The 11236-nt window shown below is 39.5% G+C and overlaps 1 pseudogene; it reads right to left on the reverse strand.

Moving 5' to 3' along the window:
* Positions 1-6892: 6892 nt before the first annotated feature.
* Positions 6893-8975, reverse strand: LOC129499998 (nucleophosmin-like; annotated as a pseudogene).
* Positions 8976-11236: the final 2261 nt, after the last annotated feature.

The raw sequence follows: 11236 nt of genomic DNA on the forward strand, positions 1-11236 counted from the left end.
TTACATATGCAAGATGGGTAACCAATAGAAAGTCTGAAGATATCAAGTGTTGTTGAGGATGTAAAGGAGCCAGATCTCCTCCTATACACAGCTGGGGAGAGGGTAGGCTGATACACACACCTGGAGAATAATTTCATATTTAACTAAAGGGAAGATGTGCATAAGTGGGGCCTGGGGAGTCTATGAGTAAGTATGTACTCAGGAGAAGTTCTTGTGCATGCACTCACAGTAATATTTGAAACATTATACACTGGAAATGATATGAAGAGCCATTAAGATTAGGTGAATAAAAAAATTTGGAATACTATAAAACTGTGAAATGAATGTACTACTACTACTACTGCCACCACTACACACATCACCATTCTTGAATATTACTAAAAAATTGTAGAAGAACAGCAAGTCATGGAAGAATATGCTGAACATGACTTTGTTTATATAAAAGTCAAAACCTAATAGAATTAAACTGTATCTATAGTAAACATATTTTTAAAAACAAAGGAATACTAACCACAGAATACAGGATAGCACTTACCACTTGGGGTGAATGGACTTGGGAGGGGCATTGTCCTAAAAAATCTCATGGACAGGCCTTTGCATAGGCAGGGGATGTCTGGAATGTTCATGACATCTAAATATTGTTTTCTCTCATTAAAAATAAAAGTTTGGGATCCCTGGGTGGCTCAGAGGTTTGGCGCCTGTCTTTCGCCCAGGGCACAATCCTGGGGTCCCGGGATCGAGTCCTGCATCGGGCTCCTGGCATGGAGCCTGCTTCTCCCTCTGCCTGTGTCTCCGCTTCTCTCTCTCTCTCTCTCTCTCTCTCTGTGTGTGTCTATCATGAATAAGTAAATAAATAAGTAAAAATCTTTAAAATCACCTTAAAAAATAAAAGTTTAATGAGAAATAGTTAAAACAAGTAACACATATTTTAGAAGCACTATACAATTTGATAATTTTGGCTATACTTTTCAAACTTGTTTTGGCTTTTCTAAGTTATTTGCATTTCTCTGTGGATTGTGGCTTTAATTGCTTGAGGGTTTCATGTCAAAGTTTCTTTTTTGTTGGCTTTCTAATTGTATCAATTAGTTAGTAAAGGGCAGTGGTAGAAACAAATTTCCAAAGCTAAGTAGATATTAGGACCTGTGGCAGCCTGACACCATCAACTCTCAATAATCAGAGGAGGGTCAAATCCACTGCCAGCTTAGGCCAACATAGCCAGTGGTATTTACCCATGAAATGTTGGGAAGTTCCCCATGTGACCCATGACCTACGCAGTGCATTGCACCCTTGTCCTAAACATTGTCCGGAACATTTTCTCTGTTGGCCTCTTGGTGAATGTGGTGGTGACAATACACTGAGAGTCAGGTAGAGCCAGTTAAGCAATCTCAATCTAGACTTCCAGGCTCCCGAGTAAATGCTTCATGGCTGTGTCTCATGGGAGAATGCCAGGAAAAATGAAACAAAGTGATCTGCCCACTAATGTGAGAGACCCCCTTGGATTTAAATTCTTCCTGCCTAAGCCAGAATCATTTAGAGAGCTGGGTGAAGGTTATGGGTCCTTTCTTTCCCCAAGATGCCTATGTGCATATACATGTCAGAGAGCTCCTGAGGCAGATATGGAGGACATGTGTCATCCAACATTCAACTTCCCTTCTTCCTTTGAGTACTCTGATTTCCTACTGGGGCAATTTGCTACTTGTGTCATCTTGGTTGGGGGGCAATTCCTGGTGACAGCCACTTCCTGCTGCCTGCCTCCATGAAAACTGACAGAGGTCGGATTCTCCTCTATTTTTTTGGAGAGCCTGGGGACACACATGACCTAAGCTTGCCCTGGTGGACCCTGGCTCCTGAGACATTGAATCTGGAGCAACTGGAGCCTAGATGAAGAGAAGTATAGAGGTGAGAATCTGAGCTGTGGCAAAGGCTGGGGCAGGCCTATCTGCTTATGCATGGTGACACTTGGTATCCCTTACACAGTGCTTGCTACATAGAAGATGCTTAGTAATTGCTAAATGAATCAATCCATGGGTAATGATACTGTTAGCAGATCCTATGTCTCCTAAACAAAAACACCTTCTATAATCACAGACTTGTCAAGCTGGAACAGAGCTTGGTTTTTCTTTCCCATCTAATTCAAACACTTCATTTTGCTGATAAGTAAACAGAGACCCAGGAAGTCCAAGGACTGTGGCCCAAATTGCTCCCTGCTGCCTGCACTTGTCAGATGCAGACAGGGCAGGGTTCTAATGTTCTAAATGTTCAGACTCCTGATCGGTTTTTCTTCTGGCTATTCTGTCTCCCAAGCCCAACTGAATGCTACATGGACACAAACATATTTATAGCAGAACCACTGAAAATGCTGACACTGGAGGGCAGCCTTGATACCAGCTAAGATTCAGAGAAGAATGGTTCAAAATACTACCAATAGGATTATGGCTGGTTATAGGTGGGTTACATCTAGCATGGCTTTCAGGATCTCAAAGAATCTTTCACTTTAAAAAATTCTGCAGACTAGCATTTTCTGTAAGTCACTTAGGTGACCTCTTGCAAGCTGGCCAACACCTCAGCTCTTTTGATGAGCCTACTGGATTAGTAGACTCTGGTTGGTCTTCTAGAATGTAGGACACGAGTATGGCAGTTTTCTGAAGATATATGTGCTGAATGTGTATTCACTTCAGTGAATGGAACCTGCACAAAAAGGGCTTTGTAGTTAGTTGTTAAACAGCCTGATCGCTTGTGTCTGTATTTGTTATGAGGCACATAGGAGAGGAGCTTCCAAAATGACCAAGACTGTATTTAACTGAGGGTGTTGTCATCTGTCTTAAATAAATGAATTGTGTGTTGTTATATTTCCATGAAATTTGTAGCAGATTAATTTTTTAAATTAAGTTTTAATATTGATTAAGGAAAGTAAAACATCAGTTGTTAGAGACAAGGCACTGTGGTCTGCATTGAGGTATCCTCAGTGTGAACATCTGGATTTGGGTCCTTCCAAAAGCAGACCTGAGATAAGGAGTTCAAGTGGTTTACTGGGAGATGGAATGAGGTGGAGGGGAGAGAGAGGCTGGAAAGAAGGAAAAGCCTATAAAAGGCACCGTCATAAGCAGATTAGTGCTGTGGGAAACTGAGATTTCTTTCTGCTAGGGACCCTTTGAGAAATGGTATAGATGACACCTCAGGTCCATCCCACTGCAGGGGAGTAAGATGTGGTGTTATTTAGCAACTCTTGTCTCTCTCCCCTCTCTGTCTTCCCTTCCCTGAAGTGTCCACTCTTCGGTGTTACTATCTGCAGGTGACCGCTGAGGCTGGCCACCCCATGTGGGTGGGGGAACCCAGATGTAGGCTATACTCAGAAGATCTTCTTCTAGCTCGTTGGAGAAAGTAGGATCTTTGTATAGCACTTTATGGTTCTCCCCTTCTTTAAACATCACCATGACAACCACCACAAAGTAGAACACCCAAAGTTAAGAGTGATTTAAAATTTCATGGAATGTGGACTATAGGACAGACTTGCATTTCTATTCAATAGGAAAACCTTCCAGGAAAAAATACAATTCTGTAAGTTGATTCTAGTTCTTTATTGTCCACATATGTGCTGTCAGCATCTCTCTCTCTCTCTCTCGCCATCTTGCATAATCAATATCACAGGAAATTGATATTGATGAAATTGATACAACCCAGCAATCTTATTTAGATTTCACTAGTTTTGCATGTACTCATTTGTGTGTATTCAGTTCTGTGTAATTTTGTCACCTGTTTGATTACCATCACATTGAAGATACAGGACAGTTTCTTTGCAAAGATGCCTCGTGCTACCCTTTCTAGCTATATAACTGCATCCTTCCCTGCTCCTTCCCCCCAGGCCTGGCAACCATCAGTATTGATCTACCTCTATAATTTTGTCATTTCAAGAATGCTATGTCAATGAAATCATATAGGTGTAATCTTTAGATTTTTTTCATGCAGCTTAACTCTCTTGAAATCCATCCAAGTTGTCTTGTCTATCAATTGTTTGTTACTGTTTATTGCAGAGTGGTGTTTCTTGGTTGTGATATATCCATGTTTCTTTGGCCAGTCATCCATTGAAGGACATTTCAGTTGGTTCCTGTCTTGGGATATTGTGAATAAAGCTTCTGTGAACATCTGCGTATAGGTTTTTGTGTGAACAGAGGTTTCCATTTGTCTGGCATAAATGCCCACATATGGACTCGTTAGGCCATATGGTAAGTACGTATGTAGTTGTATGAGACAGGGGGTCACTCTTTTACAGAGTGACTATCCATTATACATTCCCACCAGTAATGTACGAGTGATCCCATTTCTCCACACCCTTGCCAGCATTTGGAGTCAGTATTGATCTATTTTGTCTTGGGTCAGGGAGTCAGGGAAATTGTCTTTGTTTTGGTTTGAGAACAGTATTGGTGTGTGTTAGCTTTATAAGAAGTTAGTCCCATTCTTGGGCCACCTGAGTGATACTTCTTACAATCCCTGCCCTTCTGTTTTTTGACTACCTCTCTTTTAACCTTGAAAGAACAACATCCATAATAGGTTGTACTAGACTAAAGCCTTTCAAATGACTAACTGCCCTTAGGTTAAAAAAATAAAGAGCTGATTCCCCATCTATGGAGATAAAAAAGTGACTCACATGTAGTCCAAATCAATGAGGGAGGATGGAATAGGGGAGAAAATGAAGCATGGAGAAACCAGAAAGAAGTGACCAAAGCAATCTGTTGTCATAAGATGTGATGAACCCTGGAATTGTGAAGTAGGCTAAGTATTTCCCATATCCACAGTAAGGAAGAGAAATGGATCTGTAATGATCCCAGGTTGTGAGATCTTTAAAGGGGATTTTGTGATTATAGAGAGTTAAGTGACTTGCTAGAGAAAAGGACATAAATGTCCATCAGTTTCATGGTCACCTTAGAAATAATACCATAGTTTTGGAAAGGATGTAACTGAGGCCGAGAACAGGTCAACTGCTTGTCCAAAATCACACAAGTTGCCACCTGTGGACAGAGGCCAGAGCCCCGTGACGACTTCTTCTTTTTTTTTTTTTTTTTTTAAGCCCCGTGTCTTCTACACTACTATGTAGGGTGATGCATTTTAAGAAGGATTTTTGCCTTGACCCATGTCTGGTATTTTCATGTCACACCAGCCATGTACTGCTTTCCTTGGCATGCCACCCAATGTAGGTTAGAAGCTTCTAAGTTGTTCTGTTTTGCTTTACACACCTATTAGACTCTAGGGAATGGGGTCCTGGGGGGTTGTTGAAGTGGCTGTACAGAACAACAGAGTGACTTGTCTACAAACATTCTTTTGTCTTTGGATATTTTTGAAGGCTTAGAAGTTAGAAGAGCTGATCATTTAAAAAAACAGATTAGCCAGAGCAGGTTTTAAAATAGCAAGACTTAAAGTGATTCAATTTTAATTGAATATTGAGTAAGGAAGAGGTAGGGAGTTAATTGAATGAGTGAGCTTGGGGTTTTGTATAATTTTTTCATGATGTGAAGGAAATTATTAGAATTGGATGCAGATCAGGGAAGAAAGAGAGGCAGCATGATCTTTGGAAGCAGTAAGTGAAAGCCATTTAGTTTGGTGGGAGAAACATAAGCCTGTTGTACTGTTGGTTTTCCTTTAAAATTCTGTTTAAAAATGGTTTTTTAATTGTTATAAAAAGTTAAATGTTATCTGAAGAAAATTTAGGGCCTATGGAAAAGTAAAAAGCAAAATAAATATCATCTATGATCTCGTTATAGATAGCCACTACTGACATTTACTTCTGTTCTTTTAGTCTTTTTCTGTGAGTATATACTATTTATATATTTATGCATGTATATTGTATGTTTATAAGTATAAGATCATATTGCTCAGAAACCAGCCTTAAAACTTAACACCTTCCCAATGCAATTTTAAATCACTGCTCCATCTTCATTGTATGTTCCTCAGTTAATGTACCCAATATTATTTCTTTCTTACAAACAACACTGGTATGGATGTTGTAGCTTCATTTTTGTGCTTATCCACAATTACTTCCTTAGGTTAAGTTTGCAATTCCAATGTCAAATGAAATGCAAATTTTAGGATTTTGATTCCTTGTGCCAAATTATCAACCTGGAAAAAGTTGCATCAACTGTCATTCCCACCTGGTTTATGGGATTCCCTACATTTTTTCCAAAAATGGGTTTTGCTGGGTTTTTTTGAAAGACCAATTTTATAAATGAAAAATTATGCATATTTACATTTTTCATTTTTTTCATTATGGACATTATATTTTTAAGAAATAGTTGGGTTTCTGTGTTTGTAAATTGCCTGATTATGTTCTCTATTCTTTTTTCTTTTAAAAAAATATTTATTTATTTTAGAGAGAAAGATCACAAGTGGAAGGGAAGGGCAGAGGGGGAGAGAGAGAAAGAGAAAGAGAATCTCAAGCAGATTCTTTGCTGAGTATGAAGTCTGACGTGGGGCTCAGTCCCACAACTCTGAGATCATGACCTGAGCCAAAACCAAGAGTTGGATGTGTCCCTGAACCATCATTTTTTCAGTTGAGGTGCTCATCTTTTTCTCATTGATTTTTAAACTTTCTTTAAAAAACTAAGTTTATTTCACACATATATTTTTATAGTCTCTCCACCATTTCCATTTGTCTGACCACGATGACAAATGTTCTGTCAAAGCATTCCACATGTATTTAAAACCAAGCAAAAGGTGGAGTTCTGCCTTTGAAAACTAAGCAGGCATTTGGGACAACACATTGGCATTGCAACCTGGACCACATTTATCAGACACAGTAAAGAAGGTTCTCACTCTACATTATAAAAAGGACAACCAGAGATCACCTATTACAGAAATAAAATGAGATGGAAAATTTTAATAAGCTGTTTAAGCTGTTTACTTAAAGAGATTTCCTCCACTGCCAGAGATCTTGAGTATCTTCTGGGTCAGTCATCCAAAACCCGTGCTTCATATAATTGATGAGCTTGGCTTTCTCTTTGGAAAGAGAATCACCTTTTTCTATACTTTCTTCCATTTTTGCTTTAATGTCTTATATAGAATTAGGACCATTTGATGTTTTAGGAGTTTTTCTCTTTTTTTTAAATGAGGATTCTTGATCTTTTGATCTTGGTGTTCATGATTTTGAATCTTTCATTCTGGTTTTATTTTTGTGCATTTTTGGCTGGAGTATCTCATGTCAATTTCTTTACTGGAGCATTTTCTCCTCTCAGGCTCTTCCTCCTCTTCCTCTTTTTTGTCTTTCTTCTTCAGCAGCAAGTTTGATTTTCTTGCATGGATCCTTACCTCCACTTCCAAGGGCTGCTTGCTCTCCACATATACTTAGGAATTTCATTTCTCCTCTTCATCATCTGATTCTATGTCTTCCTCCAGCATTATATGCTGTCCATTAGTATGTACGGGCTCCCAACTACCCTTCACCCACAAACCACAGGTGTTGTTATTTCAAAGCCCAAAAGAATTCATGGCCTGTATAGACATTTTCAAAGTTCCTAATGTTATTGGACTGCCCTCTTAATTCCTTGTCTCTGCTCCAATGATGCATAGCTCATCTTTTGCACCAGCCCTTAACCTATTCTTAGAGATAACTGGTACTCATTTTATTAGATATCTGCCTTAAAATAAAAATCTGTGTCCATCTTAATTTACAACAAAAAAGATAGTTCTGGGGCCTCAGGGGGCCCATGTCCATCCTCATCAAATCATCAGTGAGGTGGTGCAGAAGAGTTAAGCAACTGCTGAGCAAGAGAACTGTTGTACATGACAGTCATACCAGGGTTCTTCTTACTGACTTTTAATTACTTTATGTACATTAAGCATACTTTGTCTGTTTTCTGTGTTAACGTTTTCATTGGTCATTGGCTTTCAGTTTTGTTTCAATTTTATTGATGTACTGTTATTGTAGTGACTTTGGTGGCAGTTCCTGTTTTGTGTGTGTGTGTGTGTGTGTGTGTGTATGTGTGTGTGTTCCTTTTATTTGTTTGCTTCTCTGAAGCAGTCACCTCTGTTACTGTTATGATTTCTGTCATTGGTATCATACTTCGAAATGCCACCCTGATCATTAGGTCATATAATGCTTGTCCATATTTCTTTTAGTCCATTATCACTTAATCTTAAATCTGCAATTTATTTTATTTTATTTTTAATCTGTGGTTTGTTTTTATGAAAGGTCTAATTTCAGGATACAACTTCAAAATATTCCATTCTCATTTTGGTTTGTAAAGCAGCCAGTAGGATGGTTATTGACCATGACTTACTTTTCTATAGTGAATGCATTTGCATGCATTGTGTCTATGTTGCTAAATATCGTTATACCTGTAACCGAGCCCAAGCTCATTCCACTGGTCACATGACAGGCCAGTAAGTTGAGGGGCAAGAAGTTGGGGTAGGAAAGTGACTTTTTTGGGAAGTCAGAAAACTGAGATGATGGACTTTTGTCTTAAAGAACCATCATTCCTCAACATGAACTTTGAGCTTCTTTTGTTACAAAGAGTGGGGGGGAGGTGGGAAGGAGTTGGAATCAAGAGGTGACAGATATGTGTAGGCATTCTAGTGCTCATAATGGTCTGAGGAAGGTTATTGAAACTTTTCTGTCCTTTATCAGTTGATCTTTGAGTACAGGAATATTGTCTTGCCATTCCTGTAAATCTTAAACATAGCATTGCTGTTTCTGTACGTGCTTACTTATCTCTTCAGGTGAGGTGGGTTTTGAGTAAAGAGTGGTTTTTGCAAATCTTAGCTTTAAGCAAAGTTCCTTCAATGATTAACATGCCTACAGGCTGGGCTAAGCAGAACTTTCCTAGCTACGGGTCAGAGCAGTAGGGCAGTAGAAGCAATATGCAGTCAGACATGCTAAATTTCTCCCTGTTACATCCATACCTGGGCCTAAGCCTCACTGTGAGCATCACCATAAAAGTCAGGATGTGGCCTTGACCATACTGGCCTGGAAGAAGTAAGAAGGCCATCAGTGTAATGCTTGCTGGCACATTCAAATTTCTATATTGGGCTTCTCAGAGACTCAAAATTATGGTCATGTTGAGACCTCTGGGAATAATATGTGTATTTCAGTCGTTGGTCAGGGTGTCCATAGTTTATGAGAAGCTCCTGAGAGGGATGAAGAAGAGGAAGGAGGAGACCGGTGGTTTAGCCTCCATTCCCAGAGCTCCCAGCTGGGCAGATTGCAGAGTCCTAGACACCTGTGCACACAAATAGCATTTCTTCTGTGTTGCCCGACTCTGAATGCCACCAGCTGCAGAACAGATTGTTTCCTACTTTTAGACTCAAACTTTCTCTTTCCTTTTTTCTTTCTTTTGCAGAGCTTCCAACATGAGAACACATTCCAGTTGTAGACTCAGAGGACTCTTCCTAGATCACACAAACATATGCAGCTATACCAGATTTGCAAATAGACAAAAGGGGGCACATCTTGTTGTTCCTGGTTTTGATGTTCCTAAGTTAATGTCTCATAAAGAAAAAATTCTGGTTGTCAGTAGACTGGGGTATTTGGCAGGTAGGTGACCCAGGTGAGGGGAAATGAGTGGGCAAAGAGAGGTACAAGGAATTCTACCCATTTAGGAAGTGCTTCCACTCATGTTTTTTATTTGTGTTTTAAATTATGGGAGTGACTCACAGGCACTTTGTGAAAGCAACTGATTAAATTAACCTTATCAGTAATGAGGTTGCCTGGCCTCTATGCTAGCAGACAGCTCGGTAGCTGGTTGGTATTTAATTAGCTGCCTGGTGACTGGTGAAAACAATGTGGGTTGAGTTCCACTTAAACAAGTATATAGTACATCAATCTTGCTATATTATATCTAGACATTATTAAAATTAAGAAATGAAAAAAATAAAATTAAGAAATGACATAATGAATTATTTGTTTTCCTTATTCACACAAAGCAGATGCTCAGGACTCACTTTAGTTAGATATAGTAAATTGGGATCGGATGTGTTGTGTGAAGTGAATACTCTGCCTGTTATAGGATAAATGTTGTAGCAATTGTCCTGCTCTGGCTGTATTGGAAACAATAAATTATATTCTTAATACAGTTTGCTGTTCTTCAAATGCCTAGTTGAAATTCGAAGGTTATAAAATCAGATACTGGAGTAGTAGGATGCAAAGTGCTATGGACTGAATTGTGTCTCCCCAAAATGCATACAGGGAAGTCCTAACCCCCAGTGTGATTGTAATTATCTCTTAAGAGATAATTAGGATTAAATGATATCTTAAGGTTGTGTCCTAATCTGGTAGGTTTGGGAGCCTTATAACAAGAGGGAGGAAAGGTCTCTCTCTCCCTACATGCATGAACAACAGAAACAAGGCCTTCTGAGAAGGTGGCTGAGTGCAAACCTTAAGGAGCGAGCCCTCACAAGACACCAACCCTGCTGGCTTCTTGATCTGGGACTTCTAGCCTCCAGAACTGTAGGCAAATACATTTATATTGCTTATGCCTCTCAGTCTATGATTTTTTTAATGGCAGTCCAAGCAGACTGAGACAGAAAGAAAGGAGATGAGGTGTGAAATTTGGCTCTGAAGGGAACCTGCAGAATCTAGAGATCAAAAGCAGTGAGCATTTCTCTGGGAGTGATCCTTTACAGCCATAGCTCGGTGGACCTAGCATGGTCCACTGGAGAAGGGACTTATTTGGAAACATGAGACTGGATTTACCTCTCAGCATTTCTCCTAGCTCGCTATGTGACTGTTCTGGGGCTTAGCTTCCTCACCTGCATGAAGAGGTGATTGGGTTAGTTCTTCTTGATATCCACTCTAGCACTTTGAAAAGTCCAAGTGGTGTTGTACTTTAATTATTGGAGTGTTCAGTAGACCTCAGATGCTCTGGAGTTCTCTCATGAGTAGATTATGGGCTCCTTTTCCAAGAGAGTGATGCTAGCCAGCAAGAAGATATTGTTTGATCTCTCAACCTCAAACTCAAAGTTAATTTTGGGATGGGATATGGCAAGGTTAGGAAAGATCCTCCCACTTCCACACCTCTGAATTAGGAGTCTTCTTAATCAATACAAATGATCAAATAGTGAGATTTCTGGGCATCAACACGTGTGACTTGTGGCAATTGGGTAATCAAAACACAACTCTGTTTCTCCATGGTCCCTTCACAGTTTTTTCACTGGGGCTCTCCAATAATTAATATTGGTACTGTCCTTTCTTCAGGGTGGGAAGTTGAACACTTTGCAAAAGATAGCTAATTCCAATAAAATTTCCCGACAA

The sequence above is a fragment of the Nyctereutes procyonoides genome, unplaced genomic scaffold (genome assembly GCF_905146905.1).
Source record: "Nyctereutes procyonoides isolate TBG_1078 unplaced genomic scaffold, NYPRO_anot_genome, whole genome shotgun sequence".
In the NCBI taxonomy this organism is placed as follows: Eukaryota; Metazoa; Chordata; class Mammalia; order Carnivora; family Canidae; genus Nyctereutes; species Nyctereutes procyonoides.